Raw genomic sequence first — 20,186 nt, forward strand, 5'->3', positions numbered from 1 at the left:
TGATTGACATGTGGGTCAGCAAACTGAGTGGGGAGATTCACCCTGAATGTGGGCTGCGTGATCCCATAAACTGGGTGCCCAGTTGGCTCAACAAGGGTAAGAAGGGAGAAGATGGCATGCATGCATCAGTAGGTGCAACTTTCATTGCTGCCATCATGCAGACTCTTCCAGATATCTGCTTCCAGACTCTTCTTTACTCATTCTCCAAGGGCCTTCCAGGTCTTTAACCCCAGACTAGGGCTTCATCATTGGTCCCTCTTGTTCTGAGGCTCTAGTTCCTTGGACTGAGCAGCTGCTGGTTTTCCTGGCTCTCTGGTCTGCAGACAGCCATTGTGGGGCAAACCAGGCTCGAATTATATTGGCCAATCTAATAAATCCCCTCTCACTTGTAGACATTCTATTGGTTCTGTATTTCTGGAGAACTCCAACTAATACCACAAGATACAGACTGACAGGCAGATGCAGTGAAGAAGATCAGGAGGACAGATTTGGGTGCATTAGGTTGAGGTTCCTTATTAGTGATACCATGGGGGATGCTTCAGTCTGGATTAGACTAGAAGCCCAGGCTGCAAATGTAAATTTAGATACTTTCTTCATATGGTTGCATATCATTAGTCAGGTCACCTCTTTCTGCAAACAAGGCAGAAAAAGCAAATGTTAACCCTTTCTAACGTCTATAGAAAAAGGCAACGAGAGAAAAATCAATGTCAGTATGTAATTTCTCTTCAACTCTTCACATACAAAATAAGGATTTTAAAAAGTCAACTTTCTGTGATGATGGTGGAAAGTACATGAGGTAAGCTTCAGAGAGCTCCTGACATGTCACGGTTCTTTAAATATGTGTGTCGCCCTTCCTTCCCCTTCTGTGACCTGCGATGTCGTGGTCAGTCAGTCGTTAACTCAGTCCATAAAGCTTATTTTTGGACTTCCTCACTTAACAAAAATGGGGACACTGCTATTTTTATGCTCTGTTATGGTAGAAGACAGGAACTTTTTCTTTTCCCCCAAAGCTACAGCTTTTCCACAGCCAGACCGGTCAGGTGGAGTTTTAGGTTTTGTTTTCAATTTTGCATTTCAGTTCTGTGCATTACAATGGGGGAAGGATTTCCAAGTTCTTGGTAACCATTAACCACTGCAAGATGGGCCTGACTTTCACCCCATCCTCCCTCCCAGCAGAGACTTCACTGGAGAAGGTCCAGGAAGACCATTCACAGGGGAGGGAGTCTGGTGGAAGGCCAAGTGGAGCGTGTGTGTGGGCCTCTTTGTGGAACCCAACAGCCTTCCAAGGAAAGGTAACTCCAAAGAAGTTATTGTTATTCTCTGGGGAAGAGATCGCTTCACCTCCAAATCTGGCAGAAAACTCTGTGGTAGCATTGTTAAGCTCTTTCCCAGCCTTATCAGTTCACTGATATTTGCTTTACACTCCTTTCTCCCAGGGCACGGATAAGGCCAAGATGTTTGTACAAGTGTATACCTTTAGAGGGGACCATAAAGTCTGGATTCTGATATAATATTGTTATGTCACTTTTTTGAAATATGTCAGGAATAAATCTTATTAAACATGTTGGTCTGTATTTCTGGACATGGTGGCCTTTGTGTGTGTGTGTGTGTGTGTGTGTGTGTGTGTGTGTATTAGTTGGCATGAGATGCCATAACAAAACCAAACAAACAGGGTGGTTTAGACAAAAGAAATTTTTTTCCTTACTGTTCTGGAGGAAAAAAAATTCCTCAGCAGAGCTGGTTTCTATTAAGGTCTCTTCCCTTGGCTTGGAGATGGCCTCTTTCTTGTTGTGTCCTCAGATGGTCTTCCCTCTGGGTTACTGTGTCCTTATCTCCTCTTTCCATAGGGATACCCATCATAGAAGATTAGAACGTAGCGCATGACCTCAGTTCACCTAAGTACCTCCTAAAGTCCCTGTGGGAGGACTGGAAATAGTACTGGAAGGTAGGACTTCAACACATGAATTTTGCAAGGACATAATTCAAACCATAAAAGCACAAATATACATATATATGCATGTGTGTATGGGTACAATGAGTTACTATAACTATTGTATACTAGAGTATACAATAAATATATATAAAATGAAATAAATATAATAAATAAATGAGACACTCTAAATTATATATATTTATATGCATCTCTTAAACACACCATACGTGCACATTCACTACACACACAATTGAAGTACTGTCCAGTGTGTACTTGAAACTTTCTTCTGTCTGTACAAATACCAGGCCGCTTGCTGCCTCAGGTAGTCTCCCCCAGAACTGTAGACATCATGTTCTCTGCTCTGCCAGGGTTTGTTGTCTTCATTAGTTAATTTTTGCAAAATGCTCTGCAGGGCAGCCTCCCTGGGCCTTCTAGCCTCACCATGCCTCTTCAGGAGGAGGAAGGCGCTCTGCTGCCAGGGCAGCTGCGGAGTCCAGCAGCAGAATCTTCAGGCAGAAAGGCCTCCTGGGACAGGGCTGCAGAGGGTGACGCGGGCTCCAAGCTTTTGTTTCCCTGAAATTCCTTTGGTGGCAAGAGGAAAAGTGGCCACAGCAGGGATCTCTCACAGGGTGGACTTCTGTTTAGGCTGAGGAAACAGGGATCCAGCCAGAGACCAGGAAAAACCCATGCTTCTGGGTTAAAGATAAACTAAAAAGGTATTTTAAGAGCTAGCTGTTGGTCCACTGGGAACAATAGATAAGTTTAAGAACTGGGGAGTAAGCCAATTCCATCTCTGACTAATTTTGTGAGGAAACTATAAATGACATAAAATTTGGCAACAGTTGTACACTTGCAAAGAGGTTTCGGAGACAATCCTGACTTTTCCCTTGGTGCCCGGTGAAAACGGGCAGAGAGAGCGTATCTTTCACGAGAGTCCACACCTGACTCATTTGGGTTGACTTCTCTGTCAACGTTTGGTCAGTTTTAAAAAAATCCTCTGCAGCTACCAATTTCTCTAAGTCCTTGCTCCTGTTCTATTGTTCTGTTTTCACTACCTCCACTTCTCCGCTGTATACTCTTTGACCCCAAATTTAATCTGTGTTTTCGTCTGCAGCACTCCAGGTTGACTATTCTTATCAGGATCACAGGAGGTTTCTTTAACATTCGCTCTCGAGTTGATTCTCATCTTATGCAAAGCATCCAAGACACTGAAACGCTCTCTTCGTTTGGCTTCTGGAAGAAACTCTTGGGTGTTTTCCTATCTTACTGGGGACTCCTAGTATCCCTCGCTGCTTTCTTATCAGCTTCATCTTTTGATGTTGGGACAGCCCAGTCTCTTTCTCCCTGCGTACCTTCACTTCCCAGGTAATCTCTTCAGGTTCATTGCGGGAAATGTCTCTGACCATCAACCTTCTACATCCTCCTCCTTACTTGACATTTCTATTTAGACTTGAGCTGGACAAACTGAACTTAATAAGTCCAAATTCAGAGGCCCAATTTTCCTCTCAAATCTTCTCTTTTTCCCAGTCTCATTAAACAATTTTTACAGTTGCCCAATACAAAGACCTGAGAATCTCATCTAACTCTTCTCTTTCTCTCATGTCCCCAACCCATAACATCTAATTATGTAGTAAATTTCATAGGCCACCATCTTAAAAAATATATCCTAAGTATGTCTGACAACTTTTAACCACCTTTAACTGTGTCATCCTACATTATGAAGCCTCATCATCTCTGTCCTTGATTATTTTAATCACATCCGATACCATCTATCTTCTTTGACATTTACCCCCTTATTTCTGTGCAGAAGAGTGAGTGATCATTTCTAAATGTGTCATCCACCTCTATTTAAAACCCTCTAGTGACTAAACTCTTTCACTGGTCAATAGGGTCCCACCCAACTTTGTGGACAGGGTCCATCACACACCAGTCTGGCCACAACCTCGGCCATGCTTCCACCTGCCCAATCCGCTCCAGCTTCAGTGACCTCCTACCTACACCTCAGACAGGCTTAACACATTCCTACCACAGGGCATTTGCACTAATTTGCCTGCTTGCCTTAAAAATTATACCCAACCTCATCCCTGCCCCCAGGTAACTCAATAGCTTGCTACCTCTTGGCCTTCTAATGAATTCTCAAATATTCCCTGCTCAGCAATATACCCTTTGTGAAATATCAGTTTCCACTGAGCACCTGCCTTCTCCTTCCTCATGCTTTATATTTCCTGGTAGCTCATATCATCAGGGCATATATCCCAGTTACTTACTATCTTGTCTACCTCCCACGAGAACGTAAATTCCACACTCCTGCTGATTCATATAGCACTTAATGCAGAATCTGTGGCATAGAAGATCTATTTTGTTTGGAAGTCCTTTGAGAAGTTTTGCTCTCAAGAAAACCAAAAAAAATTTAGGTGTTCAAGAGGGAGGTGGGGACAAAGGAGAATTGAACAAATGCAGTCAGGGGACATTATAGTTGGCTGCATACTAAGGGGAATCATCCAGTGGGCAGGGAGGATGTGATGATGTAAGAGAGGGGACTCACTCCTGGTGCCAGAAGAGGGGACAAGGTCTACCGTCTAAGAGTTGTGATTGGTCTTGATTTGCAGTAATGACAGCTTATCCAGAGCCAAAGGAGAGGCAGCAGAATAAATGGATGGATGGGCATTGGGGCCAGCAGTTGGGTAGACATGATAGTGGAAGAATAGGAAATTTTTCTTCTAATTGCTACTTAATAAAATAAATGAGAAGCCAAAAATTAGCTTAGGGATACAAGGAAAGGGGAGAGATCAAGCATTTCAGGAAAAATGGACAGGAAATAGACATCAAGGATGGTGGGAGAGGAAACGGGGTCTGATCACGCAGAGTCCTGGCCTGGCAGCATTACGGCCCATTGAGGTCTGTGATCATGAGTTCAGTGTGGACCCAGGCAGTGCATTGCTGTGCTTTTCTTTGGTCCCCTCGGCCTGCCTGGAAGCAGGTCTGGAATTGGCCAAGAGACGTTTCTCAGGGTTGCACTCAGGGTTGGGTACCTGGCCCCTGGGACTGCCCCTGCTAGTTCCTTAGGCGACTTACAGAACCAGCACCCCAGACATAGATGATTTAGATTAAGGAAATTCTTTTACTTGCAAAGAATACGCTGCTTCCCTGATACTATTTCACACTAGATTCAAAGGCATTTTTATTGCAGGAAGAGACATAGTCTTTAGCCTCCGTGATTCTTCAACTCGGCTTCGAGGCAGGGTTTGAACATTTTCATGACACTTAAAACACGGTACCTTCTTCACTGCCCACCCGCTGGGACGGCCAGTCCCCATCTGGAAAGTGATTTATTCTGTTAGTCAACAGTTCATTGAAAAGCCTGAAATGGTTAATGCAGCTCTTTCTGGGGCTTGTGGCATCTTTTCTGTGCCAGGATATTGCTTACTTTATTGAGAATTGAAAACTTTTGTTTTCCCCATATGGTTGAGGAAGTCCTGAAAGACAGATTCGTGTTGCCCAAATTCCCTTTCTTGTCCCTTCTTCCCCAGTAGCAACTGAAATTATTACTCAACTTCCTGACTCTTCTTTACGTGGTACAGTCATATTTGGAAAAAAAAAACAAAAAAACAAAAAAACCCCTTAAAGTAAAGGGCCCGATGAGGAGGAAATGAATGAGCCTCATTCTCCTGAAAATCTTTTGCAACCTCCTTGTGGCTAGTACAGGGGTTGCTGGGTGCTTCTCTGTTGGTCCTGAGCTGCTCTTTGGCAGTGGGAAGCTACTGTGCCTGTGGTCACCAACTGGCCCTGGACACGGGGCTGGGTTGTGTCGTGCTCACCAGCGTCCACATTCTTGGCTGTATATTTCTACGATGCCCAGGTGCAGGAATCCCCCCGGGGCTTCCCCACAGAGCCGTACTGTGCATGTCTTCCATTCGATCACATCCTGTACTCTTTCACACCTCCCCTCTCTCAAGTCTTCCCTGATAATGCCAGGCAGGGACATTCTGTTCCGAGCTCATTAGTTAAGAATGTTACCCGGCTGCCCCGAAGAGGGTTTTCTCTGTGTGGGCTCCTCCCAGTTGGGCAAGGAGATCTAAACACCGGCTGTCTACATGAGGCCAGCTCAGGACTGCATTTCCTCACCTCCGTCAAGACACTAGATAAAGGATCCCTTACATCCCCAGGGAATTCACAAAAATGTCCAGGGAAGGTTGTCTGGTAGGCAGAAGAATTTGACCAGTCCCTGGGATAGCTATCCTTGGATTCATTTCAACAAATGGATCATGACTTGACTTCATCCCACTGGAGAGAGTAACCCTCCAGTGCATGAGGTTGGGGGAGGGTGGCCTTCCTGCCTGCCCACAGTCTCCTTGCAGGAATCTCTGGGAAAGCTGAAGGGTCAAGTGTTTGACTCACAAATACTTATCAAGTGCCTACTGTGGGCCAGGTGCTGTATTTTAGATGAGTGACTCTCAAATTTTGCTGCATTTTATATAGAACTGACTGGAAGTGTGCAGAAATCCTCATTCATGCCCAAGGTACTGTTCGAACCAAATCCGTCCCTGGGAATAGGACCCAGGCATCAGGACTTCCTGAAGCTCCTCAGGGTGTTCGCAGTCAGGGTCGGAGCCGGTGCTTTCTGACAGTGCTCCTCAGCTTCCAACAGGCACCTGGGGTCCTGTTCAAAATGCAGATTTGGATCCATAGGTCTGAGGTGGAGCCTGAGATTCTGCATTTCTCTAATGTTCTCAGGGAACGCTGAGGCCGCTGATCTGAGGACCACACTTCAAACAACAAGCAGCAAAATCACTTTATTCCTGCCCCAGAGTTTTCACAAAAGCAACTCTTTTTCTCCCTGGAACCACCTCCCTGGAATTTCCCATCAAGTGTGGCTTCTCCTTCAATCCTTCAGGTTTCCCCTAATCGCCCCAAACAGAGGCATCTCTACTTTCTTTATAATTCTCCATCATTATACTCGGTTAGCTTACTTTCTAGAATTATTACAACTAATAGTTATTTTTTTCCTTGTTTGTTCAATGATTTCTCCATCATATTCCACAGAGTTCATACTTAGTGTGTAGTGAGATGTCTAACACAGAGCAGGAATTTGGGAGGAATTGGTTGAATGAAGAACAACAGGGGAGACTGGTCAATTTGATTAATTTTTTTTTTATTTTAGTGCATTATACTTATACATAATAGTGGAGTTCATTTTGACATACCTTTAAATGCAAATTACATAGTTCCCTCTATTTAAATCCCCAGTAGTTCCTTTTTCCTTTCTCTTCTCCCTCCCCCCAAATGCCTTCAATTTAGTAAATAAAAATCTAAAAGTTTTAGTGAGATAAGAAGCAAAAGTGATAGAGTAGCTTCAATTATGTCTCACCCAACCCTTCTCCTAAGGCTCACTTTGATGAAATATAGTGCAGTTCCAGACACTCAGACCTCTATCCCAAAACAGAGCTTGAGGAACAGTAGGCAAACCTGTGGCATTGCCTAAGGAAGTCCTCTTATTCCTACAAAGGATGAATCATCAGTTTCCCAGGGTTATCTTTTCAGGTCACTGCAGCTCACCAAGATAGCATTCAAGGTAAATCATCAACAGAGAAATGCCATAAACGTCTCAGAAATTGAGGTAACCTTGAAGCTGGTTCATTACTAACCTGATACCATATCAGAGGCCTTAACTTGCCAAGGGCAGCATCTTCTCCTTCTCCAGATCTGGGACTTAGATGGCAAGCACACCAATAATCTTGTTTCAACTCCTTATTTTAAGTTTGAGTTTTGAAAACATGTGCATAAAGTTGTAATGATTTTCCGTGGATGGTGCAAAGGTCAGAGATATTCCCTGATATTCATTGGGGCCTAAGTGAAATAATTTAGTGGGAGTAAGAGAAGAGATGCAAAACTTAGCAAGCTGCAGGAAGATACAGAAGGGGAGGAGACGTGATGTTGTTCTATCCCTTATTCCTGAGGAAATGAAGTAACAGAAAGGCTCACTGACTTAGGTATGGGCAGTGCAGGCTGGGGCAGCGTGGGCTGAAGGAGGAGGACCAGAGCATCTCTGTTCATCTCAGACTTCAGTCCACTCAGGGGTACAGTTTCCGCCTTCCTCAGTTCACTACCAGGGATTTATGTGATATGTTGCTTTAGCTCTTTCTAAATAGGGTATAACCGAATTACAAACTTATTTTAGTCATATGCATTCTGAAGGTAATTAATTATTGTGTTTGCCCTGAGTATTTATTTAGTTTTCATTTTGAGAAATTGGCTGTCACCACTGACCTTCTCTGGCTGCTGAGAATACCCTGGGGGCTGTGCAGGCTGGTGGCTGTGCCTCAGTGAGGCCTCTTTTCCACATCAAAGAACAATAAACAGGGAAATGGCCAGGGGCATGGGGTGGTATGTAGGGACAAGCACACATGTCATCTGTGAACTGGGGGACACTGCTTGGATTGGTGCAGAAACATTTGTTCTGATCCACGTGTGGGAAAGGAAACTTTCGATGAGATTATTCATCTCTTGCTCATGTTTCTAAGGCCTGGAAGTCTCTATAAATGTCTGGAGCTGAAATGTTCTGTGTAATTAAAACCTCTGGAAATTTCTAAGCATTAATACAAAAGAACATGCAGAGGAGTGCCAGGGAATGTTTTAGGATTCGTCCTTTGACCAATCCGTTCTAATCCTAAGAGATAGAAATGAAATGTATTCTATTGTGGGCTCCAGGATGATTTTTGAGGGTCAGGAATTTGATGATGTACAGCATCTCCCCAAATTGGCAAAACTAAAGAAGCTTCTTTGAGGAAATAGAAGTCACAGCATCGCAACCCTGGGTACCACCCGTGTGGTCTCACCTACTGTGGTCCTCCTGAAAGAGGCATGGTGACATGTCTTGTGCAGAATGGAAAGCTCAGATCTTTGAGAAAAGTCATCCTTCATTGGTTCAGATTTTAAAATCCTTCATTTGAGCCTCTGTCTGTGTCACTCTGATTTCCGTACATTTGTCTTAGCTCATGTCTCTGAAGCAATGCAGATAAGACCCCTCCTTCTGTCCACTGCACGTTCCTTCTAGAAGTAAGCACAGTTTCATTTGGTGAAACCAAAGACTCCTTCCCAACAACAGCGCTCTGGTCACTTGAGCAGAGATAGAAGACCTGTGTTGCTCAGTGTCCTCTCCTATACGAGGACTATAAATGATTGCTTCTTGTATGGTAATTGTGGGATAATTCCAGACCCCTCCTGCCAGGTGCCTTTCATCCACCCATTTAGGCAATCACTTATTTGCACAATTGTGTATTTTCTGAAATTTGCTGAACATAAGCGGACTCTTACCCCCTTGTCACTTCCACAAAGCGTTTGCTTCTTTAGTAACACTTGGTTTCAGGTCCGGACCTGCTTCTAGACCAGGCTCTCTTCTGCTGACTGTCAGTGGGTGAAGGACCAGGTTCACAACAGATGACCTCAGATACAGAGGAAAACTCTCTTGTAGGAGATGGAAGCAGACGTAGCAGTAGATTCTGTAGAGAAGCAGACTGACTCTCAGGGAACACGCAAAGAACTTGAGCCAGGCAGCAAGTTGCCCTTTATTGAAATGTTTTCAGATGTGTTGGAGGAACTTTCCACACTGGCAGCATGAACTTCAAGATTTGAGTCAATTTTTAAGGATCTGTGGTTTTAGTGGTCCTTCTGTCTTTAGAATTATATTTTTCCCAAATTTTTGGTCTTGTTTTCACTCAGGGTAGGGAATAAGCCCTTCTCTCTGCGGTACTTTGAAATAGAGTCAACAACCCTCTGTGTTTGACCTAGGCAGGAATTTGGGCTTTACCTGGCCATAGGCCTAAGAGCTTCACCTTACATTGAATCTTGTTCTTTTTTTAGGAATGTCACAGTTTTAGGTCATCAATCGATTTTGAATTAATTTCTGTATGTGATGTAATATAAAGTCTTACTTCATTTTTTTTTTTTTTTTTACATGTAGATATCCAGTTTTCCCGACATTGATTACCAAAGAGACTGTGCTTACTGGTAAGCTTACTGGCTTACTGGGTGGCCGTGGTACGCTTGTCCAGCACATGGGCCATTTGGTCTATGTGACAGTTTATTTCTGGGCTCTCTACTCAGGTGCACTGGTCTATATGTGTTTGCCTTGATGACAGTCTTGTGCTATTTTCATTACTGTAGCTTTGTAGCAGATTTTGAAATCAGGTAGTGTGAGCTCTTCAACTTCTATTTTCAAGATTGTTTTGTCAACTCAAAGTCCCTTGAGCTTCCATGTGAATTTTAAGAGGAATTTTTCTGTTTCTGACAAAAAAAATGCTATTGAGATTTTGATAGGGATTGTATTGAATCTGCAGATCACTTTGGAGGTTATTGATACCTTCTGATTTTCTTTCAGCAGGATATTGTAGATTTTGATGTACTGGTCTTTTGCCACTTTGGTGAAGCTTATTCCTAAGTATTTTACTTTATTTGTTGATGCTATTGAAAATAGAATTGTTTTCTAATCTTGCTATTGATATTCTATTTTACACACGGGGATAGCAGGTAGGGAGGCACAGAGGCGCAGAGATGTTAAGGAACTTGCCTCATTAGTTGGGTTGTGATGTTACCAAACTGCAAGACCAGGATTTGAACTTGGGCACTTGACCCCAGAACTGTTCTTGAGTGACCCAGCATACTGTCATTGTGGAAGAGGACCTGTCCCTGGAGGGCCTTCAGAATGGTGAATTTTGGCTAATTGACAGTGGAAAATCAGAATTACTGTGGTTTCTGCAATCTCCTCCCTGTCCTTCCTTCACCTTTACTGATTACCTTTTCCCAACAGTTCAGTATGAAAGGGAGACAGGTCGTAAACATCAGACCTTCAGCTCTCGAACTTCAGAACCTTGACAGAGATTTATAGCCCATTCTCTTTGGAGCGACCCTTTTCCTTCCTTTCCTAACCGGACTGTGAATGGCTCTTATCTACTTTTGTTCTTTTCTATTTTTTTTTTTTATGTTTTACTTCAATTTCCTAGAATAATTTCAATAAATAATTGGAAACTGCTTTGGAGACACAGCAATAATTTTTTTTTAAACTGCACTTTGTAATAACGACTCTGGCATTTTCTTTATTATGGATATGTCTGGACTGTACAAGGATCCCTTTGTATAACCAACCTCCATAAACGGATGGGCCAAACAGAGACCTCCTTTATCTCTGCCACAGTAGCACTGATCTGCCTCAGGAGCGTGACATCAGTTTAATAACCCTCATGTGCTCGGTTATCAAGGGTTTGGAAAGGGATGTGGAAATACCCTATGTGGCATCTGTTCTATTAGACAGGCCTCTAAGGACTCAAAGAGGACCCCCAAATGAAGGCACCGGACATTCTGTTGGAGACCTAATTGAGGGCACAGTGGGAGAAACTCATGTCTCTTCCTCTCTCTCCTTCTCTTCTCCTTGGACTCCAGCAGTATCCAGGTCCTCTCCTGAAAGTCACCACCTTTTATGGTGGGTATTCATTGACCTCTTGTTTTCTCAGTTCACTTGTGAGATCCTGAGAACATCCACGGCTTCTGTTGCTTAGCGATGTGTTCAGTGTTTGTTGAATGGCAAGCTGATCTTGCTAATTGCCCCCTGGAAGGGTCCCAGTTTCCACTCACCGTAGCAAGAGAAGTGCTTATTTCTCAAGGTCTTCATCAGACAGTGTATAAGAAAGTTGCTTGGCCCTGGTGAACGTGATATTGAGAATGGCATCTCAGTGAAGTTTTTATTTGGTTCCTCCTACTGCAGGGTGTGTATCTTATGTGTTTACAAATCCGTAGAGATGGATTCCTTTGTTGATCTTGGTCATGTTTGTTTGTAGAATTTCTTTATTTGTCAAGGAAATTTTCCCTTTGCTTAGAATGGGGTGTGATTTTTTTTCCCTTGATTTTCTGTTCATTTTGAGACTTTGCTTATGATGGTTTATCAGGCAAAATTTATTCAGACTGGTGAATATTTTCTGTTATAGTTTCGATTCAATATGGACTTGGATTTATACTTGGGCATTACTTATCCTAGGATGGAGATATAAGGAGAAGATGCAAAGAATGATATATCTATCTGTCTATATCTATATCTATGGATAGATTCATCCTTATCCATCTCTATATAGATATAGATAGATATACATATATATATCTAATACACACACGCACGCTTTTCTTCTAGACTTTTATGGTTTTATTTTTTCTTTTGTGTGTAAATATATGTGAATCTAGAATTTATTTAAAGGTAAGGTGAAAAGCTGGAAAAAACTCCTGTTTTTCAAATGTTTCTTTGGTCGTCCGAACAAAATTCACTTTCCTTCCTGAATTGAAATGCTAAGTTCGTTACATATTCAATGTGGGCTTCTTTCTGGGTTTATTTCTGGACATTCTCCTATGTCCCACTGATTGGCCTACTGATGCAGCAGTCCCTGATGATTATCATGTTGAATTTTAATTGCAGGATTCAGATGCCATGGTTTAAGGAATATATGACAAATAATGAATCATAAATCATAGCAGTGAGAAAGTTTTATGTTAGTGATTCCAAACTATACCATGGAATTATCTATAAAATTAAACAAAGAGGATTGCTCCTTCCAGGTTGGGTATAGTGGCCTGCTACAGGTTAATGCTTTCATTGAAATAAAAATCTGGATATAAATTTTAAAGACTCATATTTTTAAATATATAAGAAACTATAAACAATTAGAGTTGAATGTGCTAATTTCCAGTGAGGAAATGTTTCTGAGGGCCACCGATGACATCCAGTTGTTTTTGTTTTGCACTCTAGGGGTTGTGTTCTGGGGCCATGTGGAAAACTGGTGAATTCAGATAGAAGATTCTAAAAGGCAGAGTCAAATCTCTCACAGGCTTGTGCCTGGGAAAGAAAGTGGGCATTAATCTGACTACCAAGCTACATTTTCCTTCAAGATCTTTGGCATACGAACGGATAAAGAAACTGTGATATATATATACAATGGAATATTATTCAGTCATAAAGAAGAATACAATTATGGCATTTGCAGGCAAATGGATGGAGTTGGAGAATATTATGCTAAGTGAAGTAAGCCAATCCCAGAAAACCAAAGGCTGAAAGATTTCTCTGATAAGTGGATGCTGATACATAACAGGGGGAGGGGGCAAGGGAAGAATGGAGAAACTTTGGATTGTGTAGAGAGAAATGAGGAGAGAGGAGGGGGCAGGGAAAGGAAAGATGGTGGAATGAGACAGACATCATTATCCTACATACATGTATGATTACACATATGGTGTGACTCTACATCATGCACAACCATAGAAATGAAAATTTGTGCCCCATTTGTGTATGATGAATCAAAATGCAGTCTGTAAAAATAATTTAAAAATCTTTGGCAGATTTGGAAAACACTTGGGCTGGGAGACTGCAGAGGTAGGTTGGTACCTATGGGGGGCCCAGCTGAATCTTAAATTCTTTGGCACTAAGTGCATAGAGAATCTTCAGACTCTCAATTAAAAGGCCAGAAATTCAATGCCCAAGGCTCTGAAGCAAACCATAGTTCAGTCATGACTGAATTAGCCTGATCAAAACCTCACTTTGCCTCAGAGGAAAGGAGGCACACTCTTTGTTGGAAGGAGACAGTTTCCAGAGTAGCTATGGTTCTTGAGCATACGCCTGGAAAAATATTCAAAAATTAATAATCATAAAGAAACCAACAATGGCAGATGAACAGCCACAGTAAATGCAGACCCCCAGTTGCTCAATATATGGTACCAGGCAGGGTCTTTATTCAAATTGTGATTATTACACTTGAGAAAATGGAGCAAGAAGAACACTTGGATGTGACTAATTCAGCTGGTGAGTCAGATTTATGAAAAAGAACTGGGGAGATACTTCAAAACTCAAGGACTTAGCAAATACCAAACGGGATAAACACAAAGGGGCAAATTATAGTCAGACTAATTAAATTCAAAAATCTTAAGATCTTTAAAGTAGCCAGAGGTGGGGGTGGGGGTGTCTATTTCCTTTAGAAACAAAACAAAACAAAACAAGAGTAACACTGAGAGCTTCATTCATCGGAAGTGAAGAAAGCCAAAAGGCAAATGAACAACACTTTTAAAACAAATGACCAGTCCAGAGTTCTAAATCCAGTAAAGATATCCTTCAAAAATGAAGTAAGGAATTTTTTTGGAAGAACCCTCATTGAAATTCTAACATTTGATATCTCCTCTTAGAACTCTTCCTAATGCTTCCTAATCTTGACAGATGTCACCCAACCTACCCAAGTTATCCAAGCCGGGTGTCCAGGTAACATCCTGGTTTATTCCTTTTCTTTCAGCATTCATATCCCAGGTCATATTCTTCCTTTTTAAGCATCTTTACAATACTCATTCCTACTACTAAAGATTTTTAACTCGATATTTGCAAAGTTTCCTAATGCAACTTCCTTCTTCAGTCTTAGGCTTACCAACCCATCACACTTTCAAAAATACAAAACTGAGCACGTCTGTGCCTCACTTAAAAGTTTGTCATATACTTTCCTTACCTAAGCCCAGAGTCCTGAGAAGGATGTGGAAGATTCTTCAAGGACTAGATCTGTTTGCTCTCTTTTCTTTTCTTTACCCGCTGGGCTTCAGACAGACTGAACTGTTGACAGCTAAGAACTGGCTCGGCCGGTCATGTCACCATGGCTGTGCTCGTCACTCCGCTTGGCAGGCTGTCTTGACCTTGTCCACCTGTAAACACACACAGTAGTCTTCCTTTTCCATGGTTTCGCTTTCTGTGTTTTCAGTGCTGCACAGTGACTGCAGTCCAAAAATATTGAGTGGAAAATTCCAGAAGTAAACAATTCACAAGTTTAAAATTTCATGCCATTTTGGGTGGCATGATGAAATCCTTCGCTGTTCTGTTTGCCAGCCCAGGGCATGAATCACCCTTTGTCCAGGATTTCCACGCTCTAACTGCTACCTGATTATTAGTCACTTAGCAGCCCTCTTGGTCGTAAGATCAACTGCTGTGGAACTGAAGTGTTAATGTTCAAGTAACCCTTCTTTCACTTGATAGTTTCCTCAAAGGACAAACTTTTACAGCAGTATGTTACTATAATTTTTTAGTATATTACTATAATTTTATAGTACCACTATAAATTTATAATAACAAAATCACTGTATTTTTTAAAATTACCTATTGATGTTAATCTCTTATTGAGCCTTATTTTATTCTATTTTATTTTTTGGTACTGGGAATTGGACCTAGGGGTGCTTTACCACTGAGCCACATCCGCAGCCCTTTTTATATTTTGGAGACAGGGCCTTGCTAAGTGGCTGAGGCTGGCCTCGAACTTGCAATCCTGCTTCAGCCTCCTGAGTTGCTGGGATTACAGGCATGTGCAATCGCACCCAGCTTACTGAGTCTAATTTATTAGTTCAACTTTACTGTAGTTGTATACATATTGAAAAAGCATAGTATACATTGGGTTTGGTACTATTCAGGATTCCAGTGAATTCCTGGGAACATACCGCCCCCCCCCATAGAAAAGGAGAGGTTACTTGTAATCATTTTCAAGGCATAGCTTAAACATCACTGTATGCATCCTTTCATGAACTATTTCAAAATCATATAGAAATGATGCCACTTCTTACATTTATTACTTTAATCAGTAGTTATAGACACTTAACGGCATGTCCACACACTCTTATATCACTTAACGATACAATGCTGAACAAAACAGATAAAGTCACTGTTCTCTTGGAGTCTGAAAACTAATAAAGAGATAAAGACAATTAGTAAAAAGTGAAATACATAGTCTATCAGTTTGTGAATAAGACTAGGGAATCAGATGAAGCAAAATTAGAAGACTTGGGGTGATGGGGAGGGGCTGCTATTTTATATTGGATGGCCAGGAAGTCCTCTTGATAAGGTGACATTTGAAGAGGAACTTAAATGAAATAAAAGAGCAAGCCACGTGGGTATTTGATAAAATGGCACGCTGGGCAGCGAGCCTAATGATTTCAAACACCTAGTAGCAAGTACGTGCTTGATGCTTTGAAGGAACAGCAAGAAGGCCATTGTGTTGGAAAGCACAATTAATGTGGAGACTCGGAAAATGAGAGCAGAGGGTCAGGAACCCTAACCTATTACGGGAGCCTCTGGGAAAACTCGAGTAATGCTAACATGGTCTGCCTCAGGTTTAAAGAGAATCCCTCCAGCTGTGTTGAGAATAGACTGCACCTCAGAAGAGACAGCCGAGGGCCAGGTAAGGGGCAGGTGCAGTGGTCCAGGAGACAGATGATGGAGAGGTAGCAGCGGAGGAGATGGGGGAGAGGGCTCACTCTCAGGATATGTTTTGGAAGTAGAGCCTGCAGGTTTTGAATGTGAGATGTGGGAGAGGGACCCACACACACACACACACACACACACACACACACACACACACACGGAGAGAGAGAAAGAGAGAGAGAGGAGCTTAGAATGACTTGAGCACCTGGAAGCTTGGGCTGCTGATTCCTGCCACGTGGGATCCAGCAAGGACGAAGCAGTCCAGAGACCCCCACCCAGAAGACCCTTACCGTAATGAAGCAGAAACCCCCACTATACTTGCAACACATAAGTTCCTCTTCTTCAGAAATCTTTCTATCAGCAAAAAACTTCTGCTTGCAGAGAATATTGTGGTTGGTATTTTCCTCTTTTTGTAATTGCCAGTTTTGCAGGAAAACAAACAAACAAACAAAAGAAAACAAAACAAAAAAACAAAAACAAACAACTTGTGATACCGTGCCTGGTCTAGGGGGTGGAACAGAAAGCACTTGCCATGTGAGCCTCCAAGCCCCACCGCCAGTGGGCATACGGATCAAGGAATTTCCAAAATCTTTGTTCAGAGGAAGAATTCTTAGGTGACAGCCACCTCTGAACCCTGCAGTCCATAAGCCCGCTTCCTGAAAATTCCTCAGGTGTCCACCTCTTCTGTCCTCCATCAAGAGGAACGGCTTTTATTCAAAAGTTATCGATGCATTATAATCATAGGTAACAGTGGGATTCGCCAGGCCCTATTTGACAGGCATAACACACAATTTGATCGACCTCATTCCCCAGGACCTTCCATGCCCCTCCCGCCTCCATTCGCTCCACTGACCAGGAGGAGCAGCTTTGGATGGGGAATGAAGTTTGGGGCATATTAAATTTGAGTTCCACACTAAATGTCTCCGTGGAGATCTCACGTAGACAGTTGAATAGATCAATCTAGAGTTCACGTTAGAGACCTGGGCCAAAGGTCTATGGTGCACAAAAATCTAGAGTTATCTGTATGAACAGTCGCGATAATTCAGTGGATTTATTTGTTTCCATATGTGGACTCCTAAGTAAACTATAAGCTCCTGAAGACTGGAAACTACACCTGTACATCTTATTTGGCTTTGTGTTCACACCAACTAAACCAACAATCAATAGATGCTTATTGACCGAGTAAATGTGTGCATGGCTCCATATGTCCCCTTCTTCCCTTTCTCCTTTGCATCTTTGTTTATTCCTCTAATTTCCCTCTTCTTCACTAAGGGAGATATGCTGGACACATCTATTTTTGCCACCTAGGACACCTAATAGGTCTGCAATCTATATTTGTTAAATTGAGCTAATTCTCTCATACTATGTTCATCTCAGTTTGCATCTGTCCTTAGGATACTTTCTGGATGGACAAGCACAATTATAATTTTGAGATGTGCTTCCTTACCGACCACATTTGCCCCCATCTCTGGGTACATCTTAAGTAAAAGGCAAAATTCAACAAATGAGGAAAAAATAAGAGACGTTTATTCAAAACCCACACGGCTAATTTCAGCATGCTCAAAAACTACCATATTACTATTTCTTCCATTTTGTGGTATCCCATAGTTTCCAAAGATCTTTTTACACACTACTTCCTACAATTTTTTTAACCAGTCTGTGACAGAGGATCAGAGAGGATATGACTTGCCAAACAGCACATGATTATTAAATGGCAGGACTGGCATTTGAACCTGGTCTTTGTGACCCTAATTCTTCACATTTTTATCTTTCTGGATGTTTCCACAGTCTAGTGCAAAATGTTGAGTTTTGAAGTTCTGCTTTCGGCTGAAGACTATTAACATGTGCTCCAACTCTGAAACGTGATGACTATTTAAAGCAATATAGAAAATATTTATGGTAAAATTTGGAAATGGATTCTTCATGCCTATTGGGATGCTATTATCAATAAGAAAAACAATTAAAAACTAAAGATAACAAGTATTAGTTAGGGTGTGGAGAGATTGGAACCCTTGTAGAGACTGGTGAGAATGTCAAGTGACACAGCCACTAGGGAAAATAGCACTTCCGTTCCTCAAAAGAAAACTAGATTAGATTTGCCATATGGCCCAACAATGCCACTTCTGGGCATTTATTCCCCAGATATGAAATAATGATCTCAAAGAGGTATTTCCAGTCTCATGCTCATTGGAGCATTATTCACAATAGCCCAGGAAACAATCTAAATGCCCACTAGCGAGTCAATAGAAGAGCAAAACACACACACAAACACACAGAATAGAATATGATTCAGCCTTGAAAAAGGAAGGAAATCCTGCTGTGTGCCGCAACATTGATGTACCTGGAAGAAATTACACTAACCAAGATAAGCCAGTCACAGAAGGACAGATACTGCATGATTCTACTTATGTGAGGCCTCTGAAATAGTCAAAGACATAGAAGCAGAGATAGGATAGTGGTATTAGGGAGCCGCTACTGCAGTGGCATGAAGTTTGAGTTACATGAGCTGCTTATATTCTAGAGACCTGCTCTACCACAGTGGGCCTGTATTTAACATCACTGTGCTGTGCACTTGAAGTTAAGAAAGTAGATCTCAAGTTTGGTGTTCTCATTATGATTCTTAAAACCCCACGGTTAAATACTACTCAGCCTTCAAGAAGGGGGAAATTCAGTAATTTGTGATGACATGGATGCATTTGGAGAATTTTATGCTAAATGAAGTAAACGAGACAAAAATAGACACTGTGTGCTCTCTCTTCCAAGTGGAATCTAATAAAGCCCAACTCGCAGCAGTGGAGACTGAAGGTTGTCAGAGGCTGGGAGAAAGGGAGGGAGGGAGGGATGGTACGAGTTTCAGCAGGACGGGAGGACTGGGCTTTGAGACCTATCACCCAGCCAGGTGACTATAGCCACAAATAAGGTATCACGGATTTCAAAATAACCACGAGAGTAGATTTCCAATATCTCACCGTAAACATGATGAGTAAGTGAGGTGAAAATGTAACTTGCAGGATTAAAATCAAGCATACGTGTGCACATTTGATCATGCTCTACTGTGGGACTCCATGCTGTGTCCCCTAAATGACATTATGATTTGCCAATCACATATAAAATGCATAAATTAAAATAAGCACATAGAAAAATGGAGGTGGTTTGCGGTCCATAAATGGGAATGCCACTTGTGTACCACCCGTGGGAAATGCCACCAATCCGCCAAACAGCTGGCAAACCTTTAGCCTGGCAGTGTGGGCCTGGGCCCCAGTCCAAGCCAGAGGCCTGAGACAGCCTCGCAGGGCTCTAATGCTGCTCTCCGTCTTCACGTTTCACCTGCCATTTCTCAGACAGGCTCTGGAACGGGACGTGTCAACTTCTGCCTGCTGAGATTCATTTCCAAATTGCACAGCTGACGTCACTGTTTTCTCCTTCGGGCACCAGCTAGCGTTGCTCTTTGCTTCCCATTCCCCAAAGTGATGGCCTTCTCCCATCAATACTTCCCCTGTGTGTTTAGGGTAAAACGCTGCAGAAGAGATAGGTTTGGAATCGCGCCTCTGTTCTTCCTGGGGACACTCAGAGTATGTACAGATTCTCTTAAACGCGGTGCTTGAAAACAGACTTCAAGGGGCCTCTTTGGGTTATTTGCAAGATGCAGACAACATGGTATCCACCCAGGACATGGAGAAACCAGGGTTTCAACGTCCAGACGTGCCTCCCTCTCCCTGAGGGGTCTTCACCAGCATTTCTACTCCCTTCAGTGAGAAGACACGGCTCTATGTGCTAAGCGTGCCCCCACCGCACAGCTGGACCGCTTCCACACACTGTGCACAGGACAGCTGGAGGGAGACTGGCGTGCCCTGGCTTTGGGCTCCCTGGCGTCACAACCCACCCAGCGCAGCGTTTTCCCTGGGAGAAGAGCTGAGGTCTCTCTGTGGTGGCCGCAGGATCCATTCGGCTGCTGGAGTCTGCCCTCGCTGAGGCACCAGTGGGCGGTGGGCTGGGATGGGA

At 42.6% G+C, this 20,186-nt stretch overlaps 1 long non-coding RNA gene across 1 annotated transcript in view; it reads left to right on the forward strand.

The window, feature by feature from the left end:
• Positions 1-1,217: 1,217 nt before the first annotated feature.
• The window catches only part of LOC124988140 (uncharacterized), a 42,683-nt gene continuing 23,714 nt past the window's right edge, over positions 1,218-20,186 (forward strand). The window contains exons 1-2 of the long non-coding RNA XR_007109373.1: positions 1,218-1,292; positions 1,848-1,945. This is a non-coding gene — a long non-coding RNA (uncharacterized LOC124988140). The remainder of the gene's footprint in view (positions 1,293-1,847; positions 1,946-20,186) is intronic.

The sequence above is a fragment of the Sciurus carolinensis genome, chromosome 7 (assembly GCF_902686445.1).
Source record: "Sciurus carolinensis chromosome 7, mSciCar1.2, whole genome shotgun sequence".
Lineage (NCBI taxonomy): Eukaryota > Metazoa > Chordata > Mammalia > Rodentia > Sciuridae > Sciurus > Sciurus carolinensis.